The following is a 12,244-nucleotide window of genomic DNA, read 5'->3' as shown; positions in this document are numbered from 1 at the left end:
GGACATGGGCAACACCCCCCACAGATATAGCAAAACCCCCTGCAGACATGGGCAACATACCCACAGACATGGACAACACCTTCCATAGACATGGGCAACCCCCCCAAACCTCAGCCCCAACTTTATGCCCCCCCTTCATGCCCCCCTTGACCGCCCCCCCCCCCCTTTTCATGGGCACAGACCTGCGGGTGGCAATGAATACTGGGTGCTGGAACACGGTGGCCTCAAATGGGCTGCATATTGAAATATCTTTAATGACATTTAAATATGCTGATCTGGATCACACTAAGTTTCGGGTCAGATGCATCCCATTTGATTTGATTGATTGTCACATGTACCGAAGTACAGTGAAAAGTATTTTTCTGTGGCCAAGGGAACGTACACAGTGCGTACATAGTAGACAAAAAAGAATAATCAACAGAATACATTGATGGGGCAGCACGGTGGTGCACTAGTTAGCATCGCTGCATCACGGCGCCGAGATCCCAGGTTCGATCCCGGCTCTGGATCACTGTCCGTGTGGAGTTTGCACATTCTCCCCATGTTTGCATGGGTTTCGCCCCCACAACCCAAAGATGTGCAGGGGAGGTGGACTGGCCACAATAAATTGCCCCTTAATTGGAAAAATGAATTGGGTACCCTAAATTTTAAAAAAACAGAGTACATTGACAAATGATACATCGACAAACAGTGATTTGTTACAGTGCGGAACAAGGGGCCAAACAAAGCAAATACATGAGCAAGAGCAGCATAGGGCATCGTGAATAGTGTTCTCATAGGGAACAGATCAGTCCGAGGGAGAGTCGTTGAGTCTAGTAGCTGTGGGGAAGAAGCTGTTCCTGTGTCTGGATGTGCGGGTCTTCAGACCTCTTTACCTTCTGCCTGATGGAAGGGTCTGGAAGAAGGCAATGCCTGGGTGGGAGGGGTCTCTAATAATGCTGTCTGCCTTCTTGAGGCAGCGGGAGGTGTATACAGAATCAATGTGAGGGTGGCAAGCTTATGTGATGCGGTGGGCTGAGTTCACCACAGTCTGCAGTTTCTTGCGATCTTGGGCCGAGCAGTTGCCATACCAGGCTGTGATGCAGCTGGATAGATGCTCTCTATGGTACATCTGTAAAAGTTTGTGAGAGTCGATGCAGACATGCTGAATTTCTTTAGCTTCCTTGGGAAGTAGAGACGTTGTTGGGCTTTCTTGACTGTTGCATCAACGTGACCATGACAAACTCTTGGTGATGGTGACTGCAGGAACTTCAGTCATCTCCACTTCAGAGCCATTGATGCAGATGGGGTGGGGGTGAAGGGAGGTGGGGGTGAAGGAGGGTGGGGTGTTGTGCTATGCTTCCTGAAGTCGATGATCAGTTCCTTGGTTTTCCCGACAGTTAGAGAGAGGTTGTTTTCGGTACACCATGCAACCAAGTGCTTTATCTCCCTTCTGTAGTCTGATTCGTCGTTGCTTGACATACGACCCACCACAGTCGTATTTATCTGATGTAACGGGATTGGTGCCGGACGCAACGTGGTGGGAAAATCGGCCACTTGATTGTTTTGAGGGATGTGTAAATTTGTTAAAGAGTGCTGTGCAGCCCAATAGATCAATAGATTTACCTATTTGTTGGTAAATAGGTAATACAAAGACCTGTAGTGCTGTGTGGCATCATGACAGAATACTTTTAGTTGCTCCCAGTGTGCACAGGGGATTATTGCTGTTGTGCTGCACTGGACACATCAGAAGCGGATTGCGGAGCACTTACAACGCCCCCCCCCCCCCCCCCCCCCACCCCCACCCTGCCTCTCCCCCACCCAGGCGAACGATTGACTTCAATTATTTGTCCATTGTTTTAATACTGCAGTTTATCACATCTCTTAGGAAAAAAATTCAAAATACTTCACGCATGATGATTTACTCTGAAATGCACCAATGGCCGTCATGTTGCCTGGTCTTTGTCAGAGTTTACTTGTGGTCGCCCAAGGGAACCTTCCCCTCTTTCAAAACAGTTTCATAAAATTCAGATGCTAATTTACTAGGTGCTATCTATATTGCAACTGAAGTCTCACTGGATGCTAACTGAAAGAATGGGGAAGGATCTTTAGATGCTGCAGTGTGTTTTGTTGTGGAAGCCAGTACATCTTCAAGCAATCTGAAGCCCCTGAGATAAGGCATGCTCCAATCAATGTTTAATGTTTTGCGGCAAAGTGGCACAGATGCAGGGATACGGTGAACACGAGGGAGATTCCAAAATCATTCAGTTGTCTGAAACCTACAGTCCGCGTATAATAATCTTTGCTCTTGATTCAAAGAGAATCCAGCCTCCATTTAAAAAAAAAAAAAGTCAAATTCATTTGAGCGGGTGCAGAGTGATTGCATGGAAAAGCTCACCTTGAGTAGGAAGCTAGGAAGGCAGGACATGGAGTAGACAGAAAAGCAAAATACTGCAGCCGTCGGAGATCAGAAATAGAAGCAGAAAGACTGGGAAAAGCACACCCGGTCTGGCAGCATCACTGGAGAGCCAGAAAGACTTCCCTTCTTCGAAACAAGCTCCTTCGCTCTGTGACCATGTCTTGTCCTTCAGTTTGATCATGAATGATCAATACCTTAAGTCCATTTACTCACCTTGTTTCGGTATCCCTTAATACCCTTAGCGAGCAAAAATCTATTGATTTCAATTTTGAAATTTTGGGGGGAGAAAATCCCAGATTTTCTATGTGTGAAGAAATGTTTTCTGGGTTCACTGGAATGGTCTGCTACTAATCTTATGTCCTTGCTCTGGACTATCACCCCCGCTACACATCTCCCTGTCACCGTAAGAAATAGTTTCTATCTATCCGGTCAAATCCTATAATCTTTTAATCATCGTAAACTTCATGCACGACTTATTGTCATGAGAATGACGCTTTAAGAAATGGTTAGCTGCTCATGTTACTGCAGTGATGTCAGAGTGTGGGTGGAGTTGAGCTCTGGTTCTGCTTTTTAGTTTCACTTTGAGAAAAGCTTGGGTGTGTCTGACCTTTTGGTCTCGTTTTTCAGTGTGTTGCAGCTGAAGTCAGAAAAGGCAGCTGTACTGTTAATCTCTCTCTGCCATGAAGGACTATCTCTTAATCATTTGGTGAATTCAGAATTATAAATGTTTTCAGTATTGAATGTAAACCCTGATATGCTTCTGTTTAAAGGTTTGTTGAGTCTTCTGGGTGAAAATGACAGCATACAGATTACTTAGTGTTGTATTTTTTGGGGGGTGTATTTGATTTATTGGTTGCTAAGATGTTCACTGTTTGTTTTAGAAAGGTTAACTTGAGTTCATAGAATAAACATTGTTTTGTTTTAAAAAATACTAGTCCATTTCTGCTGTACCATACCTGTAGAGTGAGTTGTGTGCTCCCCATACCACAATCTATTAAAAGTTGTGGGTCAGGTGAACTCCATGATACACTTTGGGATTCTCTAAACCCTGACCCATAACAATTGGGGGCTCGTCCGGGATAAAAGCCTATCTATTGGATTGGCTTAGTGAACTTAAAGACAGTGAGGGGTGAGCATATTGTGGTTGTTTTTCAGGTGTGGTATTCTAGTTTAAGTAGGGTGTTGTGCACAATGGCTCTTTCAGAGGCTCAGAAGTTTTTGGGGGTGGAGACTGTCACACGCAGCACCTTACGGGCAGAGACCAAAAGCAGACTGTTAGATTTGGCAAAAACATTGCAGTTAACATTACCTGACAAAATGCAAAAAGATGAGGTAATTATGGCGGTGGTTAAGCATTTAAAGTTGCCTGAGATACAGTTTGACTCATTGGAAATGGAAAAAATTCAGTTACAAATTAAACAAATGGAAAATGAGAAAGAATTAAAACAGCTTGAATACGAAAGGGAGGGGAAAAAAAGAAAGAGAAAGTGAGAGAGAGGAAAAAGAAAAGGGGAGAGAGAAGAAAGGAGAAAAGAAAGAATAGCCCTAGCAGAACAAAAAGAAAAAGAAAGGGAGACAGTTTGAGAAAGATAAAGAGAGAGAGTTTGAACTTCAGAAAATGGCCATGAAACATGACAGTCAGTTAAAATTGGCAGACGTAAAGGGAAACGTACAGTTGGATGATAGTGATGAGGACAGTGAGAAAGCGTCAAAGTCGAAGTCGTGATGGGGATCTATTTAAATATGTCCAAGCATTGCAAGGTTTGATGAGAAGGAGGTGGAAGCCTTTTTCATTTCATTTGAGAAGGTAGCTAAACAAATGAAATGGCCACAGCCATTGTGCACAACACACACCCTACTTAAACTAGAATACCACACCTGAAAAGCAACCACAATATGCTCACCCCTCACTGTCTTTAAGTTCACTAAGCCAATCCAATTATTACTGATTCAAACAAAGCTGGTAAGTAGAGCTAGTGAAGTGTTTGCATCACTACCGGAGGAGTTATCTGGGACGTATGAGGAGGTGAAAAAATCCATCTTAGGTGCATATGAACTAATGCCTGAAGCCTACAGACAAAGGTTTAGAAATTTAAGGAAAGAATTTGGTCAAACATACATGGAGTTTGAAAGGATCAAACAGAGTAATTTTGATAGGTGGATAAGGGCTTTGAAAATAGACCAAACATATGAAGCTCTCAGAGAAATTATACTTTTGGAGGAGTTTAAAAATTCAATTCCGGATGTAGTGAGAACTCATGTGGAAGAGCAAAGGGTTAAAACTGCGAGATTAGCAGCAGAAATGGCAGATGATTATGAATTAGTTCATAAATCAAAGCTTGGTTTCCGACATCAGTTTCAGCCTGTGAGGGATAGAAACTGGGGATATGAGAAATACTCAAGTGGTAAAGGTAAAGGTGATCTGATGGGAGATAATAAGGAGCGTGTACCTCAGATTAAAAAAGAAATCCAGGAGGGTGGAAAAGAAATGAAAAGTTTCAAATGTTTTCACTGTAATAAACAGGGCCATGTCAAGTCACAGTGTTAGTGGTTGAAGAAAAGCACTGGGAGGCTGATGTGGGGGCAAAACCCACGCAAACACGGGGAGTTGATGGCGCAAATCATCGTGAATGACTATGATTTAGTGGCCATTACTGAAACATGGTTAAAAGATGGTCACGACTGGGAGTTAAATATCCAAGGGTATCAGACTATACAAAAGGATAGAATGGACGGTAAGGGCGGTGGTGTAGCTTTGTTGTTTAAGGATGGCATCCGGGCAATAGTAAGGGATGATATTGGTGCTATGATGGACAAGGTTGAATCAATTTGGGTGGAAATCAGGAATAGTAAGGCGAAATGGTCACTGATAGGAGTAGTCTATAGGCCACCAAATAGTAACAGGATGGTCGGGCAGGCAATAAGCAAAGAAATAACGGATGCATGTAGAAATGGTACAGCGGTTATCATGGGAGATTTTAATCTGCATATCGATTGGTTTAACCAGGTTGGTAAAGACAGCCTTGAGGAGGAGTTTATAGAATGTGCCCGGGATAATTTCCTGGAACAGTATGTAATGGAACCTACAAGGTAACAAGCGGTCCTAGATCTGGTCCTGTGTAATGAGGCAGGATTAATTAATGATCTCATAGTTCGGGATCCTCTTGGAAGGAGCGACCACAATATGGTGGAATTTAAAATACAGTTGGAGGATGACAAGGTAAAATCAAACACTAGTGTTTTGTGCTTAAACAAAGGCGATTACAATGGGATGAAAGAAGAACTAGCTAAGGTAGACTGGGAGCAAAGACTTCATGGTGAAGCAGTTGAGGAACAGTTGAGAACCTTCCGAGCGATCTTTCACAGTGTTCAGAAAAGGTTCATACCGACAAAAAAGAAAGACGGTAGAAAGGGGAAAAATCGACCGTGGCTATCTAAGGAGGTGAGGGAGAGTATCAAATTGAAGGAAAAAACATACAAAGTGGCAAAAATTAGTGGGAGAGTAGAGGACTGGGAAGTCTTTAGGGGACAACAGAAAGCTACTAAAAAAAGCCATAAAGAAGAGTAAGGTAGACTATGAAAGTAAACTGGCTCAGAACACAAAAGCAGATAGTAAAAGCTTCTACAAATATATAAGACAAAAAAGGGTGGCAAAGGTAAATATTGGTCCTTTGGAAGATGAGAAGGGAGATTTAATAATAGGAGACGGGGAAATGGCTGAGGAGCTGAACAGATTTTTTGGGTCAGTCTTCACAGTGGAGGACACAAATAACATGCCAGTGACTGATGGAAATAAAGATATGATAGGTGAGGACCTTGAGATGATTGTAATCACTAAGGATGCAGTATTGGGCAAGCTAATGGGGCTAAAGGTAGACAAGTCTCCTGGCCCTGATGGGATGCATCCCAGAGTGTTAAAAGAGATGGCTAGGGAAATTGTAAACGCACTAGTGATAATTTATCAAAATTCACGAGACTCTGGGGTGGTCCCAGAGGATTGGAAAGTAGCAAACGTGACACCACTGTTTAAAAAAGGAGGTCGGCAGAAAGCGAGTAATTATAGGCCGGTAAGCTTAACTTCGGTTGTAGGGAAAATGCTGAAATCTATCATTAAGGAGGAAATAGCGGGGCACCTGGAGGGAAATTGTCCCATTGGGCAGACGCAGCATGCGTTCACAAAGGGTAGGTCGTGTCTGACTAATTTGGTAGAATTTTTTGAGGACGTTACCAGTGCAGTAGATAACGGGGAGCCAATGGATGTGGTCTATCTGGATTTCCAGAAAGCTTTTGACAAGGTGCCACACAAAAGGTTGCTGCATAAACTAAAGATGCATGGCATTGAGGGTAAAGTGGTAGCATGGGTAGAGGATTGGTTAACTAACAGAAAGCAGAGAGTGGGGATAAATGGGTGTTTCTCTGGTTGGCAACCTGTAACTAGTGGGGTCCCTCAAGGATCAGTGTTGGGCCCGCAGTTGTTCACAATTTACATAGACGTTTTGGAGTTGGGGACCAAGTGCAATGTGTCAAAGTTTGCAGACGACACTAAGATGAGTGGTAAAGCAAAAGGTGCAGAGGATACCGGAAGTCTACAGAAGGATTTGGATAGGTTAGGTGAATGGGCTAAGGTCTGACAGATGGAATTCAATGTTGCCAAGTGTGAGGCTATCCATTTTGGGAGGAATAACAGCAGAATGGATTATTATTTAAACGGTAAGATGTTAAAACATGCTGCTGTGCAGAGGGACCTGGGTGTGCTGGTGCACGAGTCACAAAAAGTTGGTGTGCAGGTGCAACAGGTGATTAAGAAGGCTAATTGAGTTTTGTCTTTCATTGCTAGAGGGATGGAGTTCAAGACTAGGGAGGTTATGCTGCAATTGTATCGGGTGTTGGTGAGGCCGCATCTGGAGTATTGTGTTCAGTTTTGGTCACCTTACCTGAGAAAGGACATATTGGCACTGGAGGGAGTGCAGAGGAGATTCACTTGGTTGATCCCAGAGTTGAGGGGATTAGATTATGACGAGAGGTTGAGTCGACTGGGACTGTACTCATTGGAGTTTAGAAGGATGCGGGGGGATCTTATTGAAACATATAAAATTATGAAGAGAATAGATAGGATAGATGCGGGCAGGTTGTTTCCACTGGTCGGGGAAAGCAGAACTAGGGCATAGCCTCAAAATAAGGGGAAGTAAATTTAGGACGGAGTGTAGGAGGAACTTCTTCACCCAAAGGGTTGTGAATCTCTGGAATTCCTTGCCCAGTGAAGCAGTTGAGGCTCCTTCTTTAAACGTTTTTAAGAAAAAGATAGATACCTTTCTAAAGAATAAAGGGATTCGGGGATATGGTGTACGGGCTGGAGAGTGGAGCTGAGTCCACAAAGATCAGCCATGATCTCATTAAATGGCGGAGCAGGCTCGAGGGGCCAGATGGCCTACTCCTGTTCCTAGTTCTTATCAAATTTTACCTCCAGGTTATTCAAAGAAGTTAGGGATAGCTTAGGAATAAAACAATTTAAATCAACTGTGTACCATCCGGAATCGCAGGGAGCGTCAGAAAGGTGGCATCAGACATTAAAGACAATGTTGAGGTCTGATTGTCAAGATTATCCAGAGGATTGGGATGAAGGAATTCCATTTGTACTGTTTGTAATTAGGGATGCACCTAATGAGTCAACCAAATTTAGTCCTTTTGAACTAATTTTTGGTCATGAGATAAGAGAACACTTAAATTGATAAAGGAAAAATTGGTGAGTGAGAAATCAGAAATTACATTATTGAATTACGTGTCAAATTTTAGGGAACGAGGGCAGCACGATGGCACAGTGGTTAGCGTTGCTGCCTCACGGTGCCGAGGTTCGATCCCGGCTCTGGGTCATTGTCCGTGTGGAGTTTGCACATTCTCCCCATGTTTGCGTGGGTTTCGCCCCCACAATCCAAAAAGATGTGCAGGGTAGGTGGATTGGTAACGCTAAATTGCCCCTTAATTGGAAAAAATTAATTGGGTACTCTAAATTAAAAAAAATTTTTAAAAAAATTTTAGGGAACGATTAAATAGAGCAGTTGAATTGGCTAGACAACATTTGAAAGTTGCACAAAATGTGATGAAACGGGTCGCGGACAGGAAATCCAAAGTTCGTAGTTTTGCCAGCGGAGATGAAGTTTTAGTGTTGTTACCAGTGGTAGGTGAACCTTTAAAAGCTAGGTTTTGTGGACCTTATCAGATTGAAAGGAAATTAAGTGAGGTGAATTATGAGGTAAAAACACCAGATAGAAGGAAGACTCACCGAGTGTGTCATGTGAATATGCTTAAAAGGTACTTTGAAAGGGAAGGAGAGAAAAAGGAGGAGGTTTTAATGATTCTAACTCAAAGTGACGAACCAAATCCAGATGACTGTGAATTTGACATACCTCAAATTAAATTTGAAAATGAGGATGTTCTTAAAAATTGGGATAAATTGTTGAGTTATCTTCCAGAGGAAAAACAAACTGACCTGAAAGAGTTATTGATATCACATGGGCAAGTTTGTGGAGATAAATTGAGAAGTACTAAAATAGCTATACGTGATGTAGATGTGGGAAATGCTGTTCCAATCAAACAACATCCACATAGACTTAATCCTTTAAAGTTGGCACAGGTTAACAAAGAGATTGAGAGTATGCTTACAAATAGCGTAATTTAAGTGGGTTGCAGCCAATGGAGCTCACCCATAGTGATGGTACCTAAACCAGACGGTACTCAACGGTTGTGTGTGGACTATAGAAAGGTTAATGCAGTTACAAGAACAGATTCTTATCCTATCCCATATTTGGAGGATTGCATTGAGAAAGTGGAACAATCAGCTGTTATTTCTAAACTGGATTTACTTAAAGGTTACTGGCAGGTACCTTTATCCGAAAGGGCGAAGGAGATTTCAGCTTTTGTGACTCCAAATGGTATATACCAATTCAAAGTTATGGCATTTGGCATGAAAAACGCACCAGCCACATTTCAACGGTTAACTAACAAACTAATTTCAGGATTACCCAATTGTGCGGTATACATCGACGATTTGGTAATTTTCAGCCAGACATGGACAGAACATTTGAAACATCTGATTGAGTCATTGGATCGACTTCAGGAGGCGGGTTTGATGATAAACCTAGCGAAAAGTGAATTTGGAAAAGCCCAAATCACTTTCCTTGAGGAGTTTCCGATACCCTCAAGACGAAGGGAAATAATGTGATTTCTTGGCATGAGTGGATTTAATCGAAGATTTGTGCAAAGGTTTTGTCGCATGATTGCTCCACTGATGGACTTGCTGAAGAAACGTTGACAATTTCAATTGATAGCGGACTTTCAACAGGCATTTGACGGCCTGAAAGCTGTGATAACCAATGCTCCTGTGTTGGAGAATTGCAAGAGACTCTGTGATCAGACAGAACTAAAGTATCTGACTTTAAAGAGAAATGCCGAGGCGTAGAGCAATGGATGGATCGTGCAGAGACCTTCTTGTTCAAAGAGACTGTCAACCATGAAGGATTTCAGTTGGAGGAAGAAGAATGAAAAAAAAAATGGACTATAGTATTACACCTGTTTGCATGGGTTGTTTTTTTAAAAATGATAAAGTATATTTACTGTGCGCATTTCTTAAAGGATAGTGAAAAGGTGAAAAATGAAACCATCTTGAAGTTGATGGTTTATTTTTTTTCCTTGGGGGGAGGTGTCATGAGAATGTCGCTTTAAGAAATGGTTAGCTGCTCATGTTACTGCAGTGATGTCAGAGTGTGGGTGAAGCTGAGCTCTGGTTCTGCTTTTTAGTTTCACTTTGAGAAAAGCTTGGGTGTGTCTGTCTTTTTGGTTTCGTTTTTCAGTGTGTTGCAGCTGAAGTCAGAAAAGGCAGCTGTACTGTTGATCTCTCTCTGCCATGAAGGACTATCTCTTAATCATTTGGTGAATTCAGAACTATAAATGTTTTCAGTCTTGAATGTAAACTCTGATGTGCTTCTGTTTAAAGATTTGTTAAGTCTTCTGGGTGAAAATGACAGCATACAGATTACTTAGTGTTGTATTCCTTGGGGGGTTGTATTTGATTTACTGGTTGCTAAGATGTTCACCGTTTGTTTTAGAAAGGTTAACTTGAGTTCATAGAATAAACAGTGTTTTGTTTTAAAAAGTACTGGTCCATTTCTGCTGTACCACACCTGTAGAGTGGGCCGTGTGCTCCCCATACCACAATCTATTAAAGTTTGTGGGTCAGGTGAACTCCATGATACACTTTGGGATTCTCTAAACCCTGACCCATAACATTATTCATGAGAAGATTTGTTTATAAGATTGTTTTATTCAAATGAAGGGTTAATCGCCAGATAGGTATCCTAAAGGAAAGTCTGCTGTTTGGTACGAACAATTTAGATCAAGCTCCAATTTATAGGGACGACTCAATCTGAGTCATTACAGCACCTGACCCCCTTTTTAAAAAGTATTTTTATTGGTTTTTCATTTATAATAACATTGCAAGGAACATCACACAGTGATAAAGTGATATTTACAGAGTGGGTAAACAAGGAAAAAAAGAAAAGAAAGAATTAGGAATATATACATGTATGTGTACAGAGGTATCATGTGTACTGATGGGGGGGGGGGCCCTAACTTTGGGCCCCCAGTGATTGATTACCACAACCGTGCCATATTAACTTCATATACGTTGCCTCCTGATATTAAAACATATCAGGGGCTTGTTTGTCCTGATCCCTTATGTGTGTGTTTTAATGTTTGTGTGTTTCAATGTTTGTGTGTGTGTCAATGTTTTTATGTGTGTGTCTCAATGTTTTGTGTGTATGTGTCAATGTTTTTGTGTGCATCAATGTTTGTGTGTATGCACCAATGTGTGTGTCAGTGTTTGTGAGTGTGTGTGTAAATGTGTGTGTGTCTGTGTGTGTCAATGTTTGGGTTCGTCAACATATTAGCAAATATGAAGTAGGAATTGTTTGATGAATTACATAATTCATCAGCTAAAAGTGTGAGTAAGTTCCATGCTTTGAAGGAAGGGGAATGATTTACGACAACTCTACAGATCCGATGGTTTTAGCTCTCTACTCGTTGTCTGGTTGCAGGGCTGGTTGTAGGGCGCAAGAAGCAAGGTTAACAATCAAATACTTTTGTAAACTTCAAATTGCACAAATGCTCCTTGTGCAGCCCCTCATCAACCTCTGAATGAAGGATAAAACCAGAGAATGGTCGGAGTACACCAGGAGGCCCTTTGGCCTGTTAAATCCATGCTGTCTCTCTGCAAGAGTGATTTATCCACTCCCGCCCTCTGTTCCGTTCCCCGGAGTCCTGCAAGATTTTTATTCCCCCTTTCAGTTGCTCAACCAGTTCCATTTTCAAAGCCATGGTTGAATCTGCCTTCCCTATCCTTTCAGGCAGGGCCTGCATTCCAGAATTTGACCACTCACTACGAAATAAGATTTTACCTTGCTGCCTCTTGTTCTTCCCCCAATCATTTTCAAATCCGTGTCCTCTGATTCTCAAGTTGGTCTGCCAAGAGGACCAATTTCTTTCTAACCACTCTGTCTGGAACCCTCGTGGTGTTGAACACTTCCATCAAATCTCCTCTCAACCTTCTCTAAGGCGAACAAACTCATCTTTTACAATCTAGCCTCGCAACTAAAGTTCTTCATTTCTGGAACCAATCGGAGATGCACGCACAAGAGGAACCCCTACACAGGGGACTCTCCCCCCTCCCAATGGACACAGGGAGCACTCCCCACGTATAAGGTATAATGGAGTTCACCAGGGGGACTCCTCCTTGGCATTGCCCCAGGCACCCCGGCACAGCCTGCTGGCACAACCTGTGAACAGTGACTGAGT

The sequence above is a fragment of the Scyliorhinus torazame genome, chromosome 2, assembly GCF_047496885.1.
Source record: "Scyliorhinus torazame isolate Kashiwa2021f chromosome 2, sScyTor2.1, whole genome shotgun sequence".
NCBI classification, from domain to species: Eukaryota; Metazoa; Chordata; class Chondrichthyes; order Carcharhiniformes; family Scyliorhinidae; genus Scyliorhinus; species Scyliorhinus torazame.
The sequence above is the reverse complement of the archived record's forward strand: the minus strand, read 5'-3'. Positions refer to the sequence as shown.